The sequence below is a fragment of the Anas platyrhynchos genome, chromosome 5 (genome assembly GCF_047663525.1).
Source record: "Anas platyrhynchos isolate ZD024472 breed Pekin duck chromosome 5, IASCAAS_PekinDuck_T2T, whole genome shotgun sequence".
Lineage (NCBI taxonomy): Eukaryota > Metazoa > Chordata > Aves > Anseriformes > Anatidae > Anas > Anas platyrhynchos.
The window spans coordinates 67,334,076-67,346,551 of NC_092591.1; positions in this window are offsets into that span (position 1 = coordinate 67,334,076).

Sequence of the window (12,476 nt, forward strand, 5' to 3'; positions counted from 1 at the left end):
CACATGCAACTGCACCCTCCTTATTCGCTGTTTCCGAGCAACCGTAAATATATCCCTATTCCGCATCGGAGACGACTGAAAAATCGGGCCAAAACAACGCGTTTCAAGACCTTTCGGCCATCCAAAAGTGCCCCCAAAGGAAGGCTTTGGTTACATCTGAACTCCCCAGGGGAGCCTTTATGCAGCCCCACATGCCACTTGCCCCTCCGTGTTTGCTATGTCTGAGCAACCTGAAACATAGCCCTTCCAGGCACGGGAGAGGAATTCAAAAGAGGGCCCGAGAAAATGCGTTCAAATCCCCTTTCGCCCTTCAAATACTGCCCCCTTAGAAAGGCTATGGGTAAACTGAACTCCCTAGGGGAGCGTTCACACAGCCCCATATACAAATGTACCCTCTGACTTCGATCTTCCTGAGCAATCCGAAACACAGCCCTACCCGGAATTTGAGAAGAATGAAAAATTGGGCCCTAGAAAATACATTCAAAGCCACTTTCACCCATCCATAAGTGCCCCCAAAGGAAGGCATGGGTACAACTGAACTCCCCAGGGGAGCCTTTATGTAGCCCCACATGCAACTGGACCCTCCGTATTCGCTCTTTCACAGCAACCCTAAATATAACCCTGGCCCGCATGGCAGTCGACTGAAAAATAGGGCCCCAGAAAAAGCGTTACAAGACCCATTCGCCCATCCAAAAGTGCCCCCAAAGGAAGGCTTTGGGTACAAGTGAACTCCCCAGGGGAGCCTTTATGTAGCCCCACATGCAACTGGACCCTCCACGTTCACTCTTTCTACGCAAGCCTAAATATAGCCCTGGCCCGCATGGCAGACGACTGAAAACTCGGCCCACAGAAAACGCGTTTCAAGCCCCATTCGCCCATCCAAAAGTGCCCCCAAAGGAAGGCTTTGGGTACAACTTCACTCCCCAGGGGAGCCTTTATGCAACCCCACAGGCAACTGGACCCTCCGTGTTCGCTGTTTATGAGCAACCCTAAATATAACCCTAGCCAGTATGGCAGAAGACTGATAACTCGGGCCCCAGAAAACGAATTGTGAGTCTCTTTCGCCCATCCAAAAGTGCCCCCAAAGGAAGGCTTTGGGTACAAGTGAACTCCCCAGGGCAGCCTTTATGCAGCCCCACATGCAACTGGACCCTCCGTATTCACTCTTTAACCGCAAGCCTAAATATATCCCTCGGCGAAATGGGAGAAGACTGAAAAAGCGGGCTAAAGAAAAAGCATTGCAATTCCACTTGGACCATCAAAAAGTGCCCCCAAAGGAAGGCTTTGGGTACAACTTCACTCCCCAGGGGAGCCTTTATGCAGCCCCACATGCAACTGGACCCTCCGTATGCGCTCTTTCACAGCAATCCGAAATATATCCCTGGCCCGCATGGCAGTCGACTGAAAAATAGGGCCCCAGAAAAAGCGTTACAAGACCCATTCGCCCATCCAAAAGTGCCCCCAAAGGAAGGCTTTGGGTACAAATGAAATCCCCAGGAGAGCCTTTACGCAGCCCCACATGCATTTGGACCCTCCTTGTTCGCTCTTTACGAGCAACACTAAATATAACCCTAGCCAGCATGGCAGAAGACTGAAAACTCTGGCCACAGAAAAAGAGTTTCAAGCCCCATTCACCCACCCAGTAGTGACCCTAAAGGAAGGCTTTGGGTACAACTGAACTCCCCAGGGGAGCCTTTATGCAGCCCCACATGCAACTGGACCCTCCTTATTCGCTCTTACACAGCAAGCCTAAATATAACCCTAGCCGGCATCGGAGTTGACTGAAAAATTGGGCCAAATAAAACGTCTTACAAGCCCCTTTCGCCCATCCAAAAGTGCCCCCAAAGGAAGGCTTTGGGTACAAGTGAACTCCCCAGGGGAGCCTTTACGCAGCCGCACATGCAACTGGACCCTCCGTATTCGCTCTTTCACAGCAACCCTAAATATATCCCTAGCCGGCATCAGACATGACTGAAAAATCGGGCCAAAAAAAACGCCTTACAAGACCCTTTCGCCCATCCAAAAGAGCCCCCAAAGGAAGGCTTTGGGTACAACTGAACTCCCCAGGGGAGCCTTTATGCAGCCCCATATGCAACTGGACCCTCCTTGTTCACTCTTTCACCGCAAGCCTAAATATAACCCTCGGCGCAATGGGAGAACACTGAAAAAGCGGGCCTCAGAAAAAGAATTGCGATTCCCCTTGGACCATCCAGACGTTCCCCCAAAGGAAGGCTTTGGGTACAAGTGAACTCCCCAGGGGAGCCTTTACGCAGCCCCACATGCAACTGGACCCTCCGGGTTCGCTCTTTCACAGCAACCCTAAATATAACCCTGGCCCGCATGGCAGACGACTGAAAAATCGGGCCCCAGAAAACGCGCTACAAGCCCCATTCGCCCATCCAAAAGTGCCCCCAGAGGAAGGCTTTGGCTACAACTGAAATCCCCAGGAGAGCCTTTCTGCAGCCCCACATGCAACTGGACCCTCCTTGTTCGCTGTTTACGAGCAACACTAAATATATCCCTAGCCAGCATGATAGAAGACTGAAAACTCTGGGCATAGAAAAAGAGTTTCAAGCCCCATTCACCCATCTAGAAGTGCCCCCAAAGGAAGGCTTTGGGTACAAGTGAACTCCCCATGGGAGCCTTTATGCAGCCCCACATGCAACTGGACCTTCCGGGTTCGCTGTTTCCGAGCAAATCTAAATATAACCCTAGCCGGCATTGGAGACGACTGCAAACTCGGGCCCCAGAAAACGCATTCCGAGCCCCTTTCGCCCATCCAAAAGTGCCACCAGAGTAAAGCTCTGAGTACAAGTGAACTCCCCAGGGGAGCCTTTATGCAGCCCCATATGCAACTGGACCCTCTGTATTCGCTCTTTCACAGCAAACCTAAATATAGCCCTGGCCCGCATGGCAGACGACTGAAAAATCGGGCCAAAGAAAACGCGTTTCAAGCCCCATTCGCCCATCCAGAAATGCCCCCAAAGAAGGATTTGGCTACTCCTGAACTCCCCAGGGGAGCCTTTGTGCAGGATCACATGCAACTGGATCCTCCTTATTCGCTCTTTCACAGCAACCCTAAATATATCCCTAGCCGGCACCGGAGATGACTGAAAAATCGGGCCTCAAAGAAAACGCCTTACAAGACCCTTTCGCCCATCCAAAAGTGCCCCCAGAGGAAGGCTTTGGGTACAAGTGAACTCCCCAGGGGAGCATTTACGCAGCCCCACATGCAACTGGACCCTCCGTATTCGCCCTTTCACAGCAACCCTAAATATAACCCTGGCCCGCCTGGCAGACGACTGAAAACTCGGGCGCCAGAAAACGCGTTACAAGCCCCTTTCGCCCATCCAAAAGTGCCCCCAAAGGAAGGCTTTGAGTACAAGTGAACTCCCCAGGGGAGCCTTTACGCAGCCCCACATGCAACTGGACCCTCCGGGTTCGCTGTTTCCGAGCAACCCTAAATATATCCCTATTCCGCATCGGAGACGACTGAAAAATCGGGCCAAAACAACGCGTTTCAAGACCTTTCGGCCATCCAAAAGTGCCCCCAAAGGAAGGCTTTGGGTACATCTGAACTCCCCAGGGGAGCCTTTATGCAGCCCCACATGCCACTTGCCCCTCCGTGTTTGCTATGTCTGAGCAACCTGAAACATAGCCCTTCCAGGCACGGGAGAGGAATTCAAAAGAGGGCCTGAGAAAATGCGTTCAAATCCCCTTTCGCCCTTCAAATACTGCCCCCTTAGAAAGGCTATGGGTAAACTGAACTCCCTAGGGGAGCGTTCATATAGCCCCATATACAAATGTACCCTCTGACTTCGATCTTCCTGAGCAATCCGAAACACAGCCCGACCCGGAATTTGAGACGAATGAAAAATTGGGCCCTAGAAAATACATTCAAAGCCACTTTCGCCCATCCATAAGTGCCCCCAAAGGAAGGCTTTGGGTACAACTGAACTCCCCAGGGGAGCCTTTATGTAGCCCCACATGCAACTGGACCCTCCGTATTCGCTCTTTCACAGCAACCCTAAATATAACCCTGGCCCGCATGGCAGACAACTGAAAAATAGGGCCCCAGAAAACGCGCTACAAGCCCCATTCGCCCATCCAGAATGCCCCCAGAGGAAGGCTTTGGGTACAAGTGAACTCCCCAGGGGAGCCTTTATGCAGCCCCACATGCAACTGGACACTCCGCGTTCACTCTTTCACCGCAAGCCTAAATATAGCCCTCGGCGCAATGGGAGAACACTGAAAAAGCGGGCCTCAGAAAACGCATTGCGTGTCTCTTTCGCCCATCCAAAAGTGCCCCCAAAGGAAGACTTTGGGTACATCTGAACTCCCCAGGGGAGCCTTTATGCAGCCCCATATGCAACTGGACCCTCCACGTTCACTCTTTCTACGCAAGCCTAAATATAGCCCTGGCCCGCATGGCAGACGACTGAAAACTCGGCCCACAGAAAACGCGTTTCAAGCCCCATTCGCCCATCCAGAAGTGCCCCCAAAGGAAGGCTTTGGGTACAACTTCACTCCCCAGGGGAGCCTTTATGCAGCCCCACATGCAACTGGACCCTCCTTATTCGCTCTTTCACAGCAACCCGAAATATAGCCCTGGCCAGCCTGGCAGTCGACTGAAATCTCGGGCCCCAGAAAATGCGTTACAAGCCCCATTCGCCCATCCAAAAGTGTCCCCAAAGGAAGGCATTGGGTACATATGAACTCCCCAGTGGAGCCTTTATGCAGCACCACATTGCAACTGGACCCTCCGCGTTCAATCTTTCTACGCAAGCCTAAATATAGCCCTAGCCGCAAAGGGAGAAGACCGAAAAACTGGGCCTCAAAAAACGCATTGTGAGTCTCTTTCGCCCATCCAAGAGTGGATGGGCGAAAAGCCTTCCCCAAAGGAAGGCTTTGGGTAGAAGTGAACTCCCCAGGGGAGCCTTTATGCAGCCCCACATGCAACTGGACCCTCCGGGTTCGCTGTTTACGAGCAACCCTAAATAAAACCCTAGCCAGCACGGCAGAAGACTGAAAACTCGGACCCCAGAAAATGCGTTTCAAGCCCCATTCGCCCATCCAGACGTGCCCCCAAAGGAAGACTTTGGGTACAAATGAACTCCCCAAGGGAGCCTTTATGCAGCCCCACATGCAACTGGACCCTCCTTATTCGCTCCTTCACAGCAACCCTAAATATAACCCTGGCCCACATTGCAGACGACTGAGAACTCGGGCCCCAGAAAACGCGTTACAAGCCCTATTCGCCCATCCAAATGTGCCCCCAAAGGAAGGCTTTGAGTACATCTGAACTCCCCAGGGGAGCCTTTATGCAGCCCCACATGCAACTGGACCCTCCGGGTTCACTCTTTCACCGCAGGACTAAATATATCCCTCGGCGCAATGGGAGAAGACTGAAAAAGTGGGCCCCAGAAAATGCATTCCGATCCCCTTTCGCCCATCCAAAAGTGCCCCCAGAGGAAGGGTTTGACTACAAGTGAACTCCCCAGGGGAGCCTTTATGCAGCCCCACATGCAACTGGACCCTCCGGGTTCGCTCTTTCACAGCAAGCCTAAATATATCCCTAGCCGGCATCGGAGATAACTGATAAATCAGGCCAAAGAAAACGCCTTACAAGATCCTTTCGCCCATCCAATAGTGCCCCCAAAGGAAGGCTTTGGGTACAACTGAACTCCCCAGGGGAGCCTTTATGCAGCCCCACAGGCAACTGGACCCTCCGTGTTCGCTCTTTCACAGCAACCCGAAATATATCCCTGGCCCGCCTGGCAGTTGACTGAAATCTCGGGCCCCAGAAAATGCGTTAGGAGCCTAATTCGACCATCCAAAAGTGCCCCCAAAGGAAGGCTTTGGGTACAAGTGAACTCCCCAGGGGAGCCTTTATGCAGCCCCACATGCAACTGGACTCTCCGGGTTCACTCTTTCACCGCATGCCTAAATATAGCCCTCAGCTCAATGGGAGAAGACTTAAAAAGCAGGTCCCAGAAAACGCATTCCGAACCCCTTTCGCCCATCCAAAAGTGCCCGTAGAGGAAGGCTTTGGATACAAGTGAACTCCCCAGGGGAGCCTTTATGCAGCCCCACATGCAAATGGACCCTCCGGGTTCCCTCTTTCAACGCAAGCCTAAATATATCTCTCGGCGCATTGGGAGACGACTGAAAAAGCGGGCCCCAGAAAACGCATTCCGAACCCCATTCGCCCATCCAAAAGTGCCCCCAAAGGAAGGCTTTGGGTACATCTTAACTCCCCAGGGGAGCCTTTATGCAGCCCCACATGCAACTGGACCCTCCGTGTTCGCTCTTTCCGAGCAACCCTATATATAACCCTAGCCAGCATGGCGGACGACTGAAAACTCGGGCCACAGAAAAAGCGTTTCAAGCCCCATTCGCCCACCTAGAAGGGCCCCCAAAGGAAGGCTTTGGGTACAAGTGAACTCTCCAGGGGAGCCGTTATGCAGCCCCACATGCAACTGGACCCTCCTTATTCGCTCTTTCACAGCAAGCCTAAATATATCCCTAGCCCGCCTGGCAGTCGAGTGAAAGGTCGGGCCCCAGAAAATGCGTTACAAGCCCCATTCGCCCATCCAAAAGTGCCCCCAAAGGAAGGCTTTGAGTACAAGTGAACTCCCCAGGGGAGCCTTTACGTAGCCCCACATGCAACTGGACCCTCTGCGTTCAGTCTTCTACGCAAGCCTAAATATAGCCCTAGCCAGCATGGCAGAATACTGAGAACTCGGGCCACAGAAAAAGCGTTTCAAGCCCCATTCGCCCATCCAGTAGTGCCCCCAAAGGAAGGCTTTGGGTACAAGTGAACTCCCCAGGGGAGCCTTTATGCAGCCCCACATGCAACTGGACCCTCCGGGTTCGCTGTTTCCGAGCAACACTAAATACAGCCGAAGCCGGCATTGGAAAGAACTGAAAACTCGGGCCCCAGAAAACGCATTCCGAACCCCTTACGCCCATCCAAAAGTGCCCCCAAAGGATGGCTTTGGGTACAAGTGAACTCCCCAGGGGAGCATTTATGCAGCCCCACATGCAACTGGACACTCCGTATTCGCTCTTTCAGAGCAACCCTTAATATAGCCCTGGCCCGCCTGGCAGTCGACTGAAAACTCGGGCCCCAGAAAATACGTTTCAAGCCCCATTCGCCCATCCAGAAGTGCCCCCAAAGGAAGGCTTTGGGTACAAGTGAACTCCCCAGGGGAGCCTTTATGCAGCCCTACATGCAACGGGATCTTCCGGGTTCGCCGTTTACGAGCAACCCTAAGTATAACCCTAGCCACCATGGCAGAAGACTGAAATCTCGGTCCACAGAAAAAGAGTTTCAAGCCCCATTTGCCCATCCAGAAGTGCCCCCAAAGTAAGACTTTGGGTACAACTGAACTCCCCAGAGGAGTCTTTATGCAACCCCACATGCAACTGGACCTTTCGGGTTCGCTGTTTCCGAGCAACACTAAACATAACCCTAGCCGGCATGGGAGACGACTGAAAACTCGGGCCCCAGAAAACGCATTCCGAGCCCCTTTCGCACATCCAAAAGTGCCCCCAGAGGAAGGCTTTGGGTAGAAGTGAACTCCCCAGGGGAGCCTTTATGCAGCTCCACATGCAACTGGACCCTCCGTGTTCGCTCTTAACAAGCAACCTTAAATGTATCCCTAGCCGGCATCGAAGAAGACTGAAAACTCGGGCCACAGAAAAAGCGTTTCAAGTCCCATTAGCCCATCCAGAAGTGCCCCCAAAGGAAGACTTTGGGTACAACTGAACTCCCCAGAGGAGTCTTTATGCAGCCCTACATGCAACTGGACCCTCCGTATTTGCTCTTTCACAGCAACCCTTAATATACCCCTGGCCGGCATAGAAAACGACTGAAAAATCGGGCCCCAGAAAACGTGTTACAAGCCCCATTAGCCCACTCAGAAATGCCTCTAAAGGAAGGCTTTTGGTACAGCTGAACTCCCCAGGGGAGCCTTTGTGCAGCCCCACATGCAACTGGATCCTCCTTTTTCGCTCTTTCACAGCAAGCCTAAATATAGCCCTAGCCGGCACCGGAGATGACTGAAAAATCGGGCCAAAGAAAACGCCTTAGAAGACCCTTTCGCCCATCCAAAAGTGCCCTCAAAGGAAGACTTTGAGTACAACTGAATTCCCCAGGGGAGCCTTTACGCAGCCCCACATGCAACTGGACCCTCTGTATTCGCTCCTTCACAGCAAGCCTATATATATCCCTGGCCCGCATGGCAGACGACTGAAAAAGCGGGCCTCAGAAAACGCATTGCGAGTCTCTTTCGCCCATCCAAAAGTGCCCCCAAGGAAGGCTTTGGGTACAAGTGAACTCCCCAGGGGAGCCTTTACGCAGCCCCACATGCAACTGGACCCTCCGCGTTCACTCTTTCTACGCAAGCCTAAATAGAACCCTAGCCGCAATGGGAGAAGACTGAAAAAGTGGGCCCCAGAAAACGCTTTCTGAGCCCCATTCGCCTATCCAAAAGTGCCCCCAAAGGAAGGCTTTGGGTACAACTGAACTCCCCACGGGAGCCTTCACGCAACCCCACATGTAACTGGACCCTCTGTGTTTGATCTTTCTTAACAACGAGAAACAGAGCCGTACCTTGAATATGAGACGAATCGAAGATCGAGCCCCAGGAAACGCATTTAAAGCTCCTTTTGCCAATCCAAAAGTGCCCCCTTTGAAAGGCTTTGAGTACAAATAAACTCCCCAGGGGAGCCTTCATGCAGCCCCTCATTCCACGGGACCATATGTCTTCGCTCTTTCTGAGGAACCAGAAACATAGCCATACCCAGCATGCGAGATGAAATCAAAATAGGGCCCGAGAAAATGCGTTCAAAGCCCATTTCGCCCATCCAAAAGTGCCCCCTTAGAAAAGCTTTGGGTACAACTGAACTCCCCAGGGGAGCCTTCACGCAGCCCCACATGCCAATGGAGCCTCCTTATTCGCTCTTTCACTGCCAGCCCACGAGCCGGCGGATGACAGCCTGACGTTTCGCGGCAAGTCTGGCTCCCATGCCGCTCGTGGCCGGACAACCGTGTCATGGGATCGTTGTCCCCAATCCGCCTGAAACGGGATTCTTACCCTTGCGCAGATAGCATACATGTCTCCCAGGACCGGAGTCTTGGCGTTCGGGAAAGACGGCCGCCGCTCCAGGACGGACAGTTCCCGAGCGAACGGAACACAGCCTCCTGCTTCGCGGCAAAGCTGGCACACACACCGCTTGTGGCCGGTCACCCGTATCTTGCGATCACTTTCGTCGAGCCGCCCAAGGCGGGACCCGGACCCCGGTGCGGCTAGCACACACGTCGCGCAGGACCGGAGCCCAGGGACCACATCCGGACGACTGCAGCTCTGGACTGTCTTAATCCCCGGTCCCCGGGACGGCGTAACTCCGAGCCGGTGAACGACAGCCTGACGCTTCGCGGCAAGTCTGGCTCCCATGCCGCTCGTGGCCGGACAACCGTGTCTTGGGATCGTTGTCCCCAGTCCGCCCGAGACGGGACCCGGACCCCGGTGCGGCTAGCACACCCGTCGTGCAGGACCAGAGCCTAGGGGCTCGGGAAGCCGGACCCACGCAGCCCGTAGAGGGACACACGTTTCCTGCGATCGAAATAGCGGAGCCGACAGAGGTCCGACCGGGTCCTAGTGCGGCTAGCACACACATCGCCCAGGACCGGAGCGTGGGTGTTCGGGAAGGACGGCTGCCGCTCCGGACAGGACAGAAGCTTTCATCTCGGGGACAGCCAGCCCCCGAGCCAGCGGATGACAGCCTCCTGTTTCACGACACGTCTGCTACGCATGCAGCTCGTGGCCGGACCACTGTGTCGTGGGATCTCCTTCCCCGAGCCGTCCAAGACAGAACCCGGACCCCCGTGCAGCTAGCACACACGTCGCCCAGGACCGGAGCCCAGGGTCCACATCTGGACGCCTGCCACTCTGGACTGTCTGAATCCCCGGTCCCTGGCACTGCGTAACTCCGAGCCGCTGAACGACAGCCTCCACTTCTCGACACGGCTGGCAGCCAGAGCGCTTGTGGCCGGACAACCATGTTGTACGATCTCCTTCCCTGAAGCGCCCGACATGGGATCCGGACCCCGGTGCGGCGAGCACACACGACACCCAGGATGGAGCCAAAGGGCTCGGGAAGCCGGACCCACGCTGCCCGTGGAGGGACACTCGTGTCCTGCGATCGAAATAGCGGAGCCGACTGAGGTCCCACCCGGACCCCAGTGCGGCTAGCACACACGTCATCCAGGACCGGAGCGTGGCTGTTCGGGAAGGACGGCCGCCGCTCCGGACAGGACAGAAGCTTTGGTCTCGGGGACAGGCAGCCCCCGAGCCTGCGGATGACAACCTCCTGTTTCAGAACACGGCTGCTACGCATGCAGCTCGTGGCCGCACAACCGTGTCGCGGGATCGCCTTTTCCGATCCGCCCGAGACGGGGCCCGGACCCTGGTGTGGCTAGCACACACGATGCCCATGACCTGCGTCAAGGGGCTCGGGACGGTCGGCTCCCGCGACTCCGAACGGATATAACCGGGAGCGTGGGATGGTCGTTCGCCAATCCGCACGGGATAGAACGGTAACGGCGAGTCCCAATAGCAGCGGACACCAGCCTCCCGCTTCACGGCACGGCCGGCCAACGTGCTGATCGAGGCCGGACACCCGGGACACGGGACAGTCTGCCGGCATGCCGCCCGACACAGTCCACAGATTTCATAACAGCCGGTCCCCAAACGTCTCGACAGCAACAACCTCGTTCAACGCACGGCAAGCACCGTGCCGTATGTGGCCAGATACCTGTGCCATTGGATAGCCGTCTCTGAGACACCCGAGGTCGGCTCTGGACCCCGGTGCGACTAGCACTATTGTCTCCCAAGACCGGAACCAAGGGGCTCGGGACGGTCTGCTTCCTCGCCTCCGGACGGAGGCACCCGGGAACTCGGGACGGCAAGCCTCCCATCCGCATGGGACTGAACCCCGGCACCGGGACGGCCACTACATTAACCCTTCCCGTTCCTATTCCCGTTCCCATTACCCTTCTCCTTCCCCTTCCCCTTTCCATTGTCCTTCCTCTTCCCCTTCCTCTAACCCTTTAACACTTACCCTAACTCTAACCCTTACTCTTATCCAAAACTTAACCCTTAAACTTACACTAAAAAAAAGTTACACTAAACCTAAAACTTACTCTTACACTAAACCTAATTCTCTAACCCTATCCCTAAACCTAACCCTAATACTCTCACCCTAATCTAAACCTAACCAGAACCCGAAACATTAACCTAACCCACTCACCATATCCTTAAATGAACGCGTTTTCTGGGGCCCAATTTTTCAGGCTGTGTGAAGGTCCCCTGGGGAGTTCAGTTGTACCAAAAGCCTTCCTTTGGGGGCACTATTGAATGGGCGAAAGGCTCTTTGAATGCGTTTTCTGGGGCCGTATTTTCAATTCCTCTCCCATACCGACTAGGGCTATGATTCGGGTTACTCGGAAAGATCGAACACAGAGGGTCCAGTTGCATGTGGGGCTTCGTGTAGGCTCCCCTGGGGAGTTCACTTGTACCCAAAGCCTTCCTCTGGGGGCACTTTTGGATGGGCGAAAGGGGATTTGAACGCATTTTCTGGGGCCTTCTTTTGAACTCCTCTCCGAATCCGGGGAAGGATATTATTGGGGTTGCTTAGAAAGAGCGAACACCGAGGGTCCAGTTGCATGTGGGGCTGTGTGAAGGCTCCCCTGAGGAGTTTAGTTGTACCCAAAGCCTTTCTAAGGGCGCACTTTTGGATGGGTGAAAGGGGCTTTGAACGCATTTTCTCGGGACATATTTTGAATTCCTCTCCCATACCGGGTAGGGATAAGTTTCGGGTAGTTCAGAAACAGGAAACAGAAAGGGTCCAGTTTCATGTGGGGCTGCGTGAAGGCTCCCCAGGGGAGTTCAGTTGTACCCAGAGCCTTCCTTTGGGGGAACTTTTGGTTGGGCAAAAGTGTGGAGGAATCGTTAAGTGAGGCAGGACATGTGGATGTTGAGCAGTTGGGAGACAATGGGCTGGTGAAGCACCGTACTCAACTCACATGAGCCTTGGCACGTATGCAGCTGGCTGAGAGCCAATCAGGCTCAAGGACACGATGCCCTTGGGCCATCGGGAAAATCCCTAAGGCGGGACAGGTAGCCAAAAGAAGGAGGACCAGACTGAAAAGCCCGGGAAGTGTTAACCAATCCTGAGCTTAGTTTCTGCAATATGTATGAGTTGATTATGTTCAAACTAGATAAAAGACGACTGAGCTATCCATTAAAGTTGAAGTTCACTGTTCACTCATATTGTGCGTCTGGGTCTTCCTTCCATCGGCAACAAATTGGCGCCCGAACAGGGACCGGTCTGAACGGGATTTGGACACTGCTGGCAGTGATCCAGGGCCACGGTTGGACGGAATAAAGGAGAAGCCGGTCCTGCAACGC